The following is a 13746-nucleotide window of genomic DNA, read 5'->3' as shown; positions in this document are numbered from 1 at the left end:
TCACTTGAAAGGCACAACTGAGTATAGGAACTGGGTCTCTGACTTCACCAAATCAGACACTTCTGGACCTACAACTGGACTCTGTCAGAAGAGCTACTGTGTTGTTCAAGGACTGTTATTCTGCTGGACTGCTGACCTTGAAGTATTGCTTTTCTGCTGTGCTGCCCTGCTGGTCTCTGACCCTGCTGACGGAGAGCTGGACTCTGCCTTGCAAACGAAGTAATCTCCAAGGGCTTGTTGGCTTGCCTTCTGTTGCTTGAGACTCAGGGATGTCAAAGTCTCTACCCCTGCTCCTGGTTCACTGAAAGTGAACCCAGATATTTGCACAAGAGAAATCGGCGCATCTTCAGTCTCCTCAGCCAGCATATTAACCCTGTTGCGATACTAGAACCGGTGCACCACTCTTGGTACCAACGCATCGCCTTGAGAGCCCCGATGATTGCAACATTGCATCGTCATCCTAGTAGGTCAAAGAGGTTGGTGCATCCCCTCAGCTGTGCTGAGAAACCCCAGTACATCACACTTTGGGGACCAATGCACTTTGGAGCCGGCACTTTGAATTCCGAGACAACGCATCGCCACTACTGTATGAAGAACATCGACGTGTCACCTCGACTGGGGGCCAGCACTGGTGCATCGATCAACCCATCTTTCATTGGCTCGCTATATCTCACTGTTGTGACTAGACTCAAGGTTCTCTGTTCACCGAGCCTGCATGGCTCTTGTCCCTGACCTACGTGCCATCATGGATGGCCTGAACTGATGGCTTTGCCCTGGTCCAGCACTACCAGATAACTGCCATTGGGGCTCATTGCTTCTAAGTGCTAGAACATTTTTTATTCTTTAAAAATTCATAACTTGACTTCTGCTTATCGGATTTTTGTTGTTTTGATCTTTATATACTTATAAAATTATTTTCAATTTGTCTAGCCTGGTGTGGAGACTTTTTGTGGTGTTTTCATTGTGGTATTGTATGTTGTGTTGCACACATACTTTACACATTGCCTCTTCAGATAAGCCTGCCTGCTCTGTGCCAAGCTAGCATATGGTGAGCACAGGTTATCTTTTAGTGTGTATCTGACTTACCCTGACTAGGAATGTGGTTCCTGCTTATACAGAGTGCATACTCTGACATACAGAAACCCCAACGTCTAACAATACTTAACTACAATGTCATTTTAAGCTTTGTGTTTTTTCCCGTCATACCACTCATCATTATCCATAAATGTATTTTCATCCCTTTTCTCTTTTATGTATATGGTATGCCTGTTCAGAACGTATTAAAAAAATGCGAGCATTTTATTTTACAGACTTTCATTTTCCAACATCACCTGGGCTCCGTAATGTCCAATTATTATCTGACCGCAAGACACTGTAGCATGAGTTGGTCTATAAAAAAGACTTGCATTCATTATGCCTTCTACAAATTGTCATCTACTAGTGGGTGGTAACAGAAGAGGACAGAAAACAAAGGATTCCATATACCGTTTCTTTTGAAACCATGCAAATGATGTTACGGACTCATAACAGAAAGAAAATTGTCAGATCTCTATTCATTTGTCCTTCGGTCAGGCATGAAGGTTCCAAAATTTTCATTTTCTCCTCACTTAAGCAGACATTTAAATACAAGAATTGTATCCAGTGCGTGCCTGACCATGAGTGACAGGCGGACATGTCCTTTTCACGGGATTATTTTAGCTGGCTAAATGAAAAATAATATGCATGGAACTGGAACACAGGTTGTTAAATATTATGGCCCTTCAATGACAAGAATGTTTTTTATGAGTGAAGGGGGGGCGGGGAGCCTGCAAAGAAACACGAGGTGCTGGTGGAATGTCCTGGTGTTTCGTGATTTAAAAAATAACTAAAAATTATCATTAGATGAAAAAAAAACGTATGAACAGCTGTCACGTTTATCACTGAAGTCTGGCGACGCCCGGCGCAGACGTAAATCACCTCCGAGACCTGCAGCGTGAGAACGCAGGGCGATCATTTCTTTCCCTCGTCCAATCCCTGAACACCACATGCTCTAAAAAGTCGCCTGTATGAAAAGAACATGTGCGCCAAGTTCGAAGGCCGTCAATAAATTTCACATGAAGCCTTTATTACGATAGGAAAAGCACCCAACTGTGCTAGATTCGGGCTCCACGATGAAATGGAGGATGAATAGCAAAGTAAACAGGATGGACAATGGACTTCACCTCACCGAGCACCCGATGATTCCTAGCAGGCCATCTCCTTTCTCTCGTCTCTGGCAAGCTGGCTATTATTTGCCCCCTTGCCTCAATTAGTGCTCATCAATTTTCCACTCCACCGTGCAGCCCAGTCTGTCATTTATCACCTCCTGAGCGTGCCATGTGTACTCACCAGTTAGAGCTCGGTGAAGCTCTCCTTCAGTCTTTTTACTTTGTCAAAGCAGCCCTTTCTGTGAAAGATTCTGCGGTGGAAAGGGGATTTAATTAAGTGGGAAGTTTAAGTTATTCTGTGTGTGATGGGCAAGCGGATGACTTGAGCGATCTGAAGGTCAGACTATGGTATATGTTGACGTCCATGATCCATGCTTATTTCATGACTGCTCAAAGTGAGCAAATACTTAGTTGACAGGGCCGGACAAGTGCCAATTTCAGACCTGTCTTAGTAGATCTTTGGGACTGTGAGCACGATTGTAATTGTAATTGCATTTAAATAGCACTTACTACCCTGAGAAGTTGCTTTGCGGTGAGTTGCACGCTACTCTGGAGCCAAGGATTAGATGAAGTTCCGTAGTAAATTGTTTGTTTTTTGCCTCTTCTTGATTGTATGTTAGTTGGATTATGTCTGTGTTTTTTAGATATTATGCAATTTCTGCCAGCCTTATGATAGGAGTAAATGAGCCCATGTTAGTTGAATGAGCTGATAGATTGAGACAGGTATTTAACTGGTTATGAGAGTCCATGGAAGTTGGAAAGGTTTTGGATGTGTTAACGAGTGGGGGAAGAGCGAGATTTGGGGCAGAAAATGGGAGGGAATGCAAAGGGTTGGTAGCAATCAGGATGGCTGTGTTTTTTCTTTCTTTTTAGCCTTGAACACACATGAGCAGAAAACCAGACTCAACAGGACCATATATATATTCACTGAAAAAAACCCCAAAAGTTAAAGTAACGTTATAGTCAGTGACAACATTAAAGTTTTAAAATAAAAAGAAACACAGAAATTGATGTCCAGTCTAGTGGCATGTCAAAAAGTAGAGCTGAGTGTTGAACAATGTAGTGTAATTGACTGGAGAGTCATGAAATGGAGTGTGGTGGAGTGGAGTGTCATCGAATAGAGTGTTGTAGAGTGGAACAGAGTGGAGCAGAGTGTTGTGGAGTGCAGTGGTATTAATTAGAGTTCAGTGGTGTAGAGTCGTATGATTCAGTGTTGTTAAGTGCAGAAGAGGGGGGAGGAGCCAAAATGGCGGCCGGGATGGATGCCTGAACGAGCGCTCCGTCCAGGGCTCGCCAGAAAACATCCTGTAGGGCTCCCCCCGGAACCCCACACACGGATCGCGAAGGGCGGACCGCCCGGGGTGCACTGGGGCGCCCTGCGGGGGCTTCGCACTGGCCGGACTTAGGCTACAGCGCCAGAATCTGCTCGCGGGCCCTGGAGCCACGGGGCGCAAGCCCTTACCCGGCCGGGGCTGCTGGGAGGAGAAGCCGTGCCGGTAGACCCGGGCGCGCCTCATCTCGGCGTCGCCCGCGCTTGCCTGATTTTCTCCCTTCTCTTGAACGCCCGGGCGCGTGGGCCACCGCCCTTGACCACCGACCGGAGCCCGCCGCGTGGGCGCTGGGACTTGGGTGCCGCGGTCGGCACTCCCATAGCGAGAGAGGCGCCTGCAGGAGACGACACTGGGAGCCCAGGCAGGGCCCGCGGTGCTGGGCCGCCCCGAGCGGGGGCAGAGGAGGAACGACCAATCCATCTGACGGGCGGCCCGCAGCGCGGTTCTCGGCCCGGGGGGGGGCCCAGGAGAGAGGCAGCGGCAACCACCGTGTGATATTGAGGTGAGGGGGAGAGCTGCCGGGGGAGACACGGCTCAAATGGGGGGGAGCCACCATTAACTCCCCCTCCTCCCCTCCACGCTCCTTCATCTGCCGTTCTGCGGCTCTGGGATGGTGCTGTGGGCCGCCTGGGCTCGGGTGGTGTCCCACTCCCGGGGATCCATGCAAGGGCACAACTGACTCTGCCCCGCAATGCTGACTCGCCCCTGAGGCGGGCCCACATCGGGGGCGGAGGACACCTACCTGGGCCCCCACGGCACAACCCTATAAAATGTGAACAGTTTTCCTCTCGCTCCCATAAATCTCTGCCAGTGACTACAAGAGGGAACTTGGAACCTGCCCACGGGCCAAACATTCGCTCCCCTCCGGCGATTCGCCCTGCTGCTCTCCCCGTTGTCGCCGTGCCCCCCCCCTCCCTCCTGGGGGCGTCGCTGCTGCCTGGCCCTTTCGCTGCTTCTGTGGGAACCTGTACCCTAATTCAACACGTACCGGACTCATCCTCACAAGGGGTGCAACACTCTGCTTTGCAGTGACCCAGCACCGAGAACAGTGGGCGCACTGTCGTCCCCCGCGCCGGCCCGCGAGCACATAGACGCACGTGCCGGGCACTCAAAAGTTAAGATTAAGCTCCTCCCGGGCTCCACTAGCTAACGTCATACCTGGAGTATAAAAGGGCACGGCATACTGAGAACAGCAAATAAAAGGTTGGTCCTCTGAGTAATCTGCGCCAAGCCGTACGCAATAATATCCCACAAGGTAATTCCTAATCAGTCATAATGGCTGGCAGGGCCAAATCATCCAAGAACCTGGATCGCAATACTCTTGAAACAGCACCCAATGATCAGCAGACAAACGTGTCCCTACAGTCCTTGGTGAACACCCTCATGTCGCAATCAGCACAGTTTGAGAAAGTGTTACAGGCGATCATGGACACTAAGTCCTCACTGGAAATTAGAATAGATGCAGTCTCACAAGACTTGAATCTCTTACGAGTGGACCACTGCAGCCTAGCGGAAAGAGTGAAAACGGCCGAAGAAGGGCTATCCGATCTAACCCCCACGGCTCAAGACAATCGAAAACAGATCCAGCGCATAGACGCAGAGTTGAAAGTGCTCTGGAGGAGATCGGAAGAGATGGAGAGTAGGGCGCGCAGCAACAACGTGCGCTGTCTAGGGTTTCCGGAAACTATGCGGCAACCTGACTCGGAAATCTCTCTGGAACAATGGCTCATCAAGGAGGTGTTGAAGGGAGCCCCATCCAAGTTCTTCTCTGTTGAGCTGGCGCACAGAGTACCGGGCAGACCCCCGGCCCCAGGCCAATCACCCAGACCTCTGATCGCCAGATTTCTTAACTACAGGGATCGAGACGCAATATTACAACAGTTCCGCAACAAAGGCCCTTATAAGTACGAGGACTCGACTAATAATGCCTACCCAGACTTCACACAGGAGGTGCAAAATCAACGGAACTCCTATGTCAAAATTAAACAACGCCTGTGTGAACACAACATAAAGTACGCCTTGTTATTCCCTGCGAAACTGAGGGTGGTATCAGAGGACCGCACCCACATATTCACCACTCCTGAGGACGCTTGGACCTGGCTGCATGCCAAGGGCCTTGCCCGCCCAAGGGAAGACGCGGAAGGAGACGAGGAATGGCAAACATCTGCCTCAAGAAAGCGGACCAGGAGGCGCGCCAGGGGCCAACCTAATGACCAACAAGTAGCAGAAGAAAGAGCAAGAGTACTGAAAGAGACTCCCCTGCTCATGCAGAGCAACTTTGCGTCGATTGGGAAGCCCCTTGAGATGGGCACGGACTCAGACACGGCTAGCTCCATATCCACAATAACAGGCAAGCTAGGTGGGCCGAGGATCACCCCCAGATCCGCAGACGAACTTTAATAGAACTTAATTGCTCCTACGGACCGGTGGCACTAACATTGGCAGATCTATGGAGTCACTGGGGACTCCGAGGCGACGGCGGGGTCCGAGGCGAAGGCGCCACCAGCAATGTGTATCTTTGGAATAAACGTATAACTAATTGCGGAGGGAGGGCCCGGGGGGTGTTATGGGAGGGCGGGGATGGAGCGCGGAGCACACATATTACCAGGGGGCGCCCAACGGTATTAGCAGACTCAGTCTGCAAAAAGATGTGAGCCCCGCAAAAGAGCCACATCTGGTAGATATGATTACTCCACCACAGAAATCCAATCGGATACAGGTTTTATCACACACTTATAGGTTCAGTAGTTGCGCACAAGTTGTTAGAAGGGTTGGGGATCCATTTGGGGTGGTTGGGGTTAGTAGTTTAGTAAATTCACACACGCCAGAATCACTTAAAGCACAGAGGAATCTGCTGCACATGCCTCCCCTAACAAACAGCTATGCCAAAGGGGCAATAACCAAAAGGGCCAGGCTCAGGGTTCGGGACCCATGCATAGAGGGATATCCCAGACACTCTAATGGCGCCACACGGGAGAAATAACATAGACCAGTTTGTCATAGTAACATGGAATGTGAGGGGCTTGGGAACGTCGAGTAAAAGGACCAGAGTACACGCACGCCTCAGGCGAATAGGAGTACACATTGCCATCCTGCAAGAGACGCACATATTAGAGGCGGACCTGCGGGAGCTACGCGCGAGATGGGGGGGCCAGCTCATAGGCACTACATATTTGGCTTTTGCGAGGGGGGTGCTGATCTGGATCGCACCCGGGGTCCCATTCCTCCTATCGGCCCACAAGATAGACCTAGGAGGGAGATACGTGGTAGTGGAAGGCCGACTGGATGGCAGACAGTTAGCTGTAGTCGGAGTATACGCTCCAAATAATGGGATTGCAGGTTTCCTGGGCTCTCTCACGCCGACACTGTTGACAAACCCAATGGCCCTGGCCCTCTGTGGCGGAGACTTCAATAGCACCCCAATTACAACACTAGATAGATCCCACGCCCAAGCGAGCTCGTTGGTAAATAGGAAAACCCCAGGCCCACTGCAGGAATGGGCAGGCGCTATGAGACTACATGACTTATGGCGCTTAGGGCATCCGCAACAGAGGGAATACTCATTCTACTCAGTCCCACACAAAACCCACACTAGAATAGATATAATATGGGGCACCCAGGATATAGGAGCACTGCTCGGTGAGTCAGAATACCTAGCGAAGACACTGTCAGATCATGCACCACTGAGAGTAACACTGAACTGGGGCAGGACACGACAGGCGATTCCCACTTGGCGACTGCAAGTGGAAGCTTTACAAGACCAAGCATTCGCCGAAACACTGAAATCCACACTAAGTCAGTACTGGGAGGCAAATGCCATGACCGTAACGTCACGAGCTATAGAGTGGGATGCACACAAGGTAGTGATCCGCGGATTATGCATATCCTCCACGTGGGGAGTACGACGCACTCTACAGACGGAAATCGGCAAACTAGAAAAGGATCTTAGAGTGGCAGAGACAGCAGTAGCACGAGGAGAAATGCCCCACACAGTCCTAAAAGAAAGGCGCACAAAATATAACGAGGCTGACAGCAAACTCCGCTGCCACGATTATAACTACCATTTAATGCGACTGCAAACAGAAGGGGACAGATCGAGCAGAATGCTGGCATGGTTGCTACACGAGGATAGACAGCAGTCCCCAATCGGGGCCATACGAACCGACACACACGACATGGCTACCACACAAGCTGAGATAAACGGAACGTTTAGAGAATACTACTCAAATTTATATACCAAACACACCTCATGCACCTCCACGCAACTCGAGTCCTTTCTCGCTGGATCTCTCCTACCGTAGATCGCACAAACTGACAGGGAAACAATAGAAGCCCCCCTGACAATGGGAGAAATAGAATTAGCCCTAGCGCAGATGCCCAGGAATAAAGCGCCTGGCACAGACGGCCTCCCATTGGAGTACTACACTGCCTATTCGTCCTGCCTGAAACCCCACCTGCTGAAGGTGTTCGAAGAAGCGTGGGCTAATGAATACCTGCCTACATCACAGAGAGAAGCCATGATAGTGGTGCTCCCTAAACAGGGCCGCAACCCCACAGATGTTAAATCCTACAGACCACTATCGCTCCTAAACTTAGACTGCAAAATACTAGGCAAAATTTTGGCAAATAGACTAGCCCCTATCATGCATACCATAATATATCAAAACGGCTTTATACCAAGGCGCAACACCTTCTTAAATATCCGTAGACTACTGTGCATAATGGGAGACACCCCCCCAGGTGCATACGAAGAAATGGTGCTCTCGCTGGACATTAAAAAGGCGTTCGATACGCTTGAGTGGGACTTTCTGTTGTCCACAATGAACCGCATGGGAATAGGCCCCAATTACATACTCTGGGTCCAGACACTGTACTCTGGTCCACAAGCCAGGGTGAAGACGGGCGGGTGATCTCCGACAGTTTTTCGATCACTAGGGGCACAAAACAGGGCTGCCCACTATCCCCGCTATTGTTTGCAATAGCAATGGAACCACTAGCGGCAAGAGTATGCTCCATGGAACGCAGCTGGGGTATAGTCAGGGGCGGGGTCCACCACACAATCTCGCTTTATGCAGATGATGCATTAATATATATCCGGAAAGGTTATGAGGTTGTCCCCTCAGTAATATCTCTACTCGCTCGTTCGGAGCCTTCTCGGGCCTGGTGGTGAACTGGGAAAAGTCATGTGCGTTCCCGCTCGTAAAGTGGCCACCCGAAAGACAAGGGGCCCCCTTGTTGGGGCGCCTGAAATGGTGCTCTGTAACGTTTAAGTACCTCGGGATAAACATATACCATAACAGAGAAGATCTCAGAGACGGGAACCTGGGCAGGGCGCTGGCCTCCATAAAAGGCTCGCTGCAGTTTTGGAACAAGCTACCGCTCTCTCCGCCAGGGAAGGTGGCGGTCGCGAACATGCTGATTCTGCCCAGGCTGCTATACTACTTCGCGGCCCTACCGATCACTATCCCCAAAAGCTTCTTCGGTAATTTGAATACAGCGCTGCTGCAACTCATCTGGGGCGGGGGCAGAGCCCGAGTGGCTCTGACCACGCTGTAGCGGCCGGTAGACGTGGGTGGCCTGGGGGCCCCCAACTTCGAACGCTACTACGCAGCCGCACAGCTACAGTGGGTTCAGAATTGGATCCACAGACCGGCACTGGCGGAAGCCGTGCGGCTGAGGACCTGGTTAAAAGAAACCCCCCTGTTAAAGTGGCTGGCATCCAAATACTCCATGGTAAACACTGTCAACCCACTGATGGCACTGGCGCAAGCCTGCATGGTTAAATATGTGCAGGGTGGGGGTTTCAGGCTCCCCTACTCCCCATACATCCCGCTGGATCACCTCCCGGAGTGGACCGGGGCGAACACGCAAGTGACGGCAGTGTGGACTGAGGCGGGGTGCAGACAGTGGGCGACTGCTTTGAAGACGGCAAGCTAATGTCGTTCGAGGCCTTACAGGCCCTTACCGAGATAAATCCTGGCCAATTCCTGACATATCACGCCATATGCCACGCAATTAAAAAACGTGGGGGGCAGGCACCATAGAACCAGAATCCTCCCCTGTAATCCACCATATTCTACAGTATGACGTCCAAATAAAAGTAACATCTAGTCTATACAAAATCCTTAATAAACCCCCCGAGCCACACGCGGAGAAAGCCAGGGAGAGATGGAATTCCGTTCTCCCTGGCCCGATTACACAAGCCGAGTGGCCGAACGCTCTGCACCATGCCCGAGGAGTATCAAGGAACCCCAGATTCAGGTACACCCAGTTCAACTACACACATGAAACATACTTGTCCCCTGCTAGAATAAAGCGTATGTTCCCGGACTCAGATCCGATATGCCCTAGATGTAAAGCGCTGCTAGCACACTTCTATCACATGGTCTGGGAGTGCCCTAACATACAAAAAGCATGGATGGAGGTGGTCCAGGAGATCTCCGAACTAACGGGGCTTGCACTGGCAGCAGAACCCAAATCCTGCCTACTGGGGCTTAGGTCAAGATCTAAAAAACAAAGACACCTGCATAAATTCGCAGACCTAGCCTGCTTAATGTACAAAAGATTGATAGCTATGCATTGGAAGGCGCCCACAGCACCCGATCGGAAATCTTGGAGCACCCTAACATTACGCTGGGCCCGCACGGAATACCAGGTATTAAAGAAGCTGGTGTGGGAGGGACAACAGCACACAGGGTGTGCCGCTTGGGAAACACTAGTAACTAAACTCGAGGCCAAAAATGATGATAAGCCCCCATGAACCGGGGAATGCACAGACTGAATAAGCAGCACAAATCCCCCTGCGCATCCCCCACAAAAAGCACAATCAAACGCGCGGCACACCAACGCCGAACTGGCTTGATCTCCCCTTCCCTAACACGCTAACAGTCCACTAGCCCACCAGCACAATAACAACTATAACATACAGGGCAAACATCCAATCTCCGTTATTATCAGTATTTGCAGGGCCCACTCCGAGCCACCACTAGGTGACAAGCGGTACAGATCCAGCAGCAAAAGGCCCACACTGGCGACACGCGCAACCTCCCATCAGCTATTTAGCATACGCTAAAGTTTTCAGCTAATGCAGCAAGAAATGATACTGAAGGTTAAATAGTGTTCCGTGACGTGTTTATTGTGTGGGGTTTGGGGATGTTACATGTTTTTCCTCTTAAGCAGATAAATGGAATCCTGTGGATGACAATCGAACAGCTTGTAATGTGTATCTGAAACATAAAACCAATAAAATATTTTAAAAATAAGTGCAGTAGAGTTGCGAGAGAGTGTTGTGCAGTGTAGTGTTATACAGAGGAACATCATTGTTTGTGAGAACACATAGCATGGTACAGTGGTGAGTTATAGTTAGTGTTGTGTTGCAGAGGATATGCTAATATGAGAATATGTTAATGAGTTGTGTATATTGACTAATGAGACAAAAATTTGCCATTTGATTAACAGTAATTGAAAATAACTTGCATTGTGCAAAATGTGCCCATGGGGAGTGGTCACCATCTGTGTTAACAGTGCTAAAATAATGTGAAATGCTTAATAGTTTGTATTAATATGCTATGATGAAGGATATAGATGTATAATTATGGTGTTACATATTCTTAAATGAGCTATTCCAGAGGCCTAGTCAGCGCTGGGCCTTGCTTGCTTAAACGTGGAGACGCGATGAGCTGCCGCAGACTGGAACTGGTGAAAAGGGACCTTGAACTGTACAGAGTTCACCATGAAACACTGCTAGAAAAATCTGCAAATCACCAGCGGACAGGAGACGAACAGAACAAATTGATACAATTATGTGTAGAGTAGGCTAAATGTACTTTCCCAGGACTTGAACTATAGAGCTACAGACTAAGAGCTAGGAGCAACAATTTAGTTATCTGAAGAACCAGATGTTGTACTCATCGACAAGAGGACCAATCATGTTAATGGAACTTGACTCTCAAAATAACGTAGGCAAGTGGTAAACAAAAGCAATAGGTTAGAGTCATAACTCCTCATAAGGTTGACCAATGGGTAAATTGTGGGACGGACTGACAGACCCTAATAAAAAGTCATGACATGAGGGGAGAAATCAGAACGGAGCGGCGCAAGTTGATGACGTCAGGAGACGCTGTCCGAAGTTGCTGAAACTTGGGCTTGCTTCCTGTGAGCCCGAGCCTTACTGATGACTGATGACCTGGAGACGAAGACTGACTCGTTGCTGATCTATCTTAGATAGGTAGCTATAACCTGACTGACTAATGAATGCTTTTTCTTTCTAGGTACCAACTGCGCTGTTTTGAAATGTTTTTCTCTTCTAGTTAGATTTTTCCAAATTAATGATTTTTGACTAAATTGTTTTCGCATGAAGACCCACATGCTGATGCTAATTGGAAATAAGTAGACTGACAAGTGTGACTTAGGGTAACTTAGACTGACTGACTTACATTGCTGAATTATTCAATTGATCATGAATTGCTATGTATTTACTTAATGTTGGTTGCATATTAATAAAGTGCTGAGAATTCATTGCTTAGGTTGCTAATTCAGTTTGGAAATCATGATACTGCTGAATAAAAGTTTTGATTAGATTTGTAACTAATAGGGAATAAAACAAACTAACTTCCATACGAGTGATGGTGGTTTCTGATTAGATTAGTTCATGGTATTTTAAGTTGATTGGATTGATTTGTCGTAGATGTCCTTTACTCACTATACTTAACTAGGATCCCCTATGCGATTCAAAAGATTCATCGACCTATATGCGTCCCTTTGTAAGTTTACTTACTAAGGACAAGGCGCGCTGGCAGTTGTCAAGTTAGTGAGCTGAAAAGAGTGTGTAACAAGGTCCACTACTTATAATAATTTGAAGGTGGTGGATAAATAGTAATTGAAAGTCATAACTATAACTCTAGATTTTTGGAAGTTTGTGTAGTTTAAACTTGGCTTGTATGGGGAAAATACATTTTCCTAACTACAACCAAGCTTTATCCTTTGTTTTCTTCATCAAATTTCCATGTTTTTTAAAAACAATTTTTACTAAAAATGTGTTGCAAATCCTAGACTCAAGTGCCGCAAGTGGATAGTTGTTATGTGGAGTGTTGTATAGTACAGTGAAGTAGAGTGTTGTAAAGTCTATTGCTGTAGACTGGAGTATTGTAGATTGGAATTAAGTGGAGTAGAGTGTAATTACATATTGAACAGTGTAGTAAAGTGTTATGTAGTGTAGTGGCATGGTGTCTCATATAATGGCATCAGGTATCGTAAAATAGAGCAATGAGCTGTACAGTGGAATGGCATGTCGAACAGTAGAGTAATGTCTCACAGTTTGTCATAGATTAGAGTGTTTTAGAAATGAGTAGGGTAAAATAGAGTGTTATAGAGTGAAGTATCGTCAAGTGGAGTGTCCCTTGCATACAGTTGAGTAAAGTGCCATAAACTGGAGTAACATTTTGTACAGTAGAGTGCAGTGGGGTGTCATACAGTATTGCAAAGTGATGTAGACTACAGTAGAGTAGAGTGGCATACAGTCTAGATGATGTTGACTCATTCCCAAGTTTAGATGAAGAGCAGATCCAGTATGGAGCACTCTACAGCACTAGCGACACTCTACTTTTGCTCACCTCAAATGTCTGTTTTGCTAGCAAAGTTTTTTAAGCATAGGATTAGCACATTGCCATTCACGCTGAGCTAGAAATGGACACAATCTTTTGCCATTTATACATCAAGGCTGTACCATTTGGAGTCATTTATACGCTTGGGTTATTGATTACCCAAGCGTTATTGATTCCAGGACATCCACCTCTGGTTTTCACCTTCATTCATTTTCTTCCTCCGACCCATTTATCAGGTCTGTGAGTTGTAGTTTTACTCACCCTCTTGCATAGCTTTGGTTTCTTTTTCTCCTTTTTCTAATCTGTATCTTCCTTCTCTTGGCAACACTACATTATCTGCATGCAATTATGTCCTGATGATGACCTTAAGAAACTGGGGCCAAAACGAAGTTGACATTTGAAACAGCAAATTTTGGCTTATGATTTATTACATGATATTCATAAACCTTTTGTATTATCAAGTGCATGTGCTAAAATCTTATTGGCATTTCCTATATGTTCGTTTCTTTTCTTCTCTTTTCTCTTTTGTGTTTCACATGCACCACATATGGACACTTGATCAAGAGCACTATGTGTTCACATCTTTTTATTCACTGCACTCATTTTAGATAAATGTGGATGCTGTCA

This window comes from Pleurodeles waltl, chromosome 5 (genome assembly GCF_031143425.1).
Source record: "Pleurodeles waltl isolate 20211129_DDA chromosome 5, aPleWal1.hap1.20221129, whole genome shotgun sequence".
Taxonomy (NCBI): Eukaryota; Metazoa; Chordata; class Amphibia; order Caudata; family Salamandridae; genus Pleurodeles; species Pleurodeles waltl.
This window is presented reverse-complemented; position numbering follows the sequence as displayed.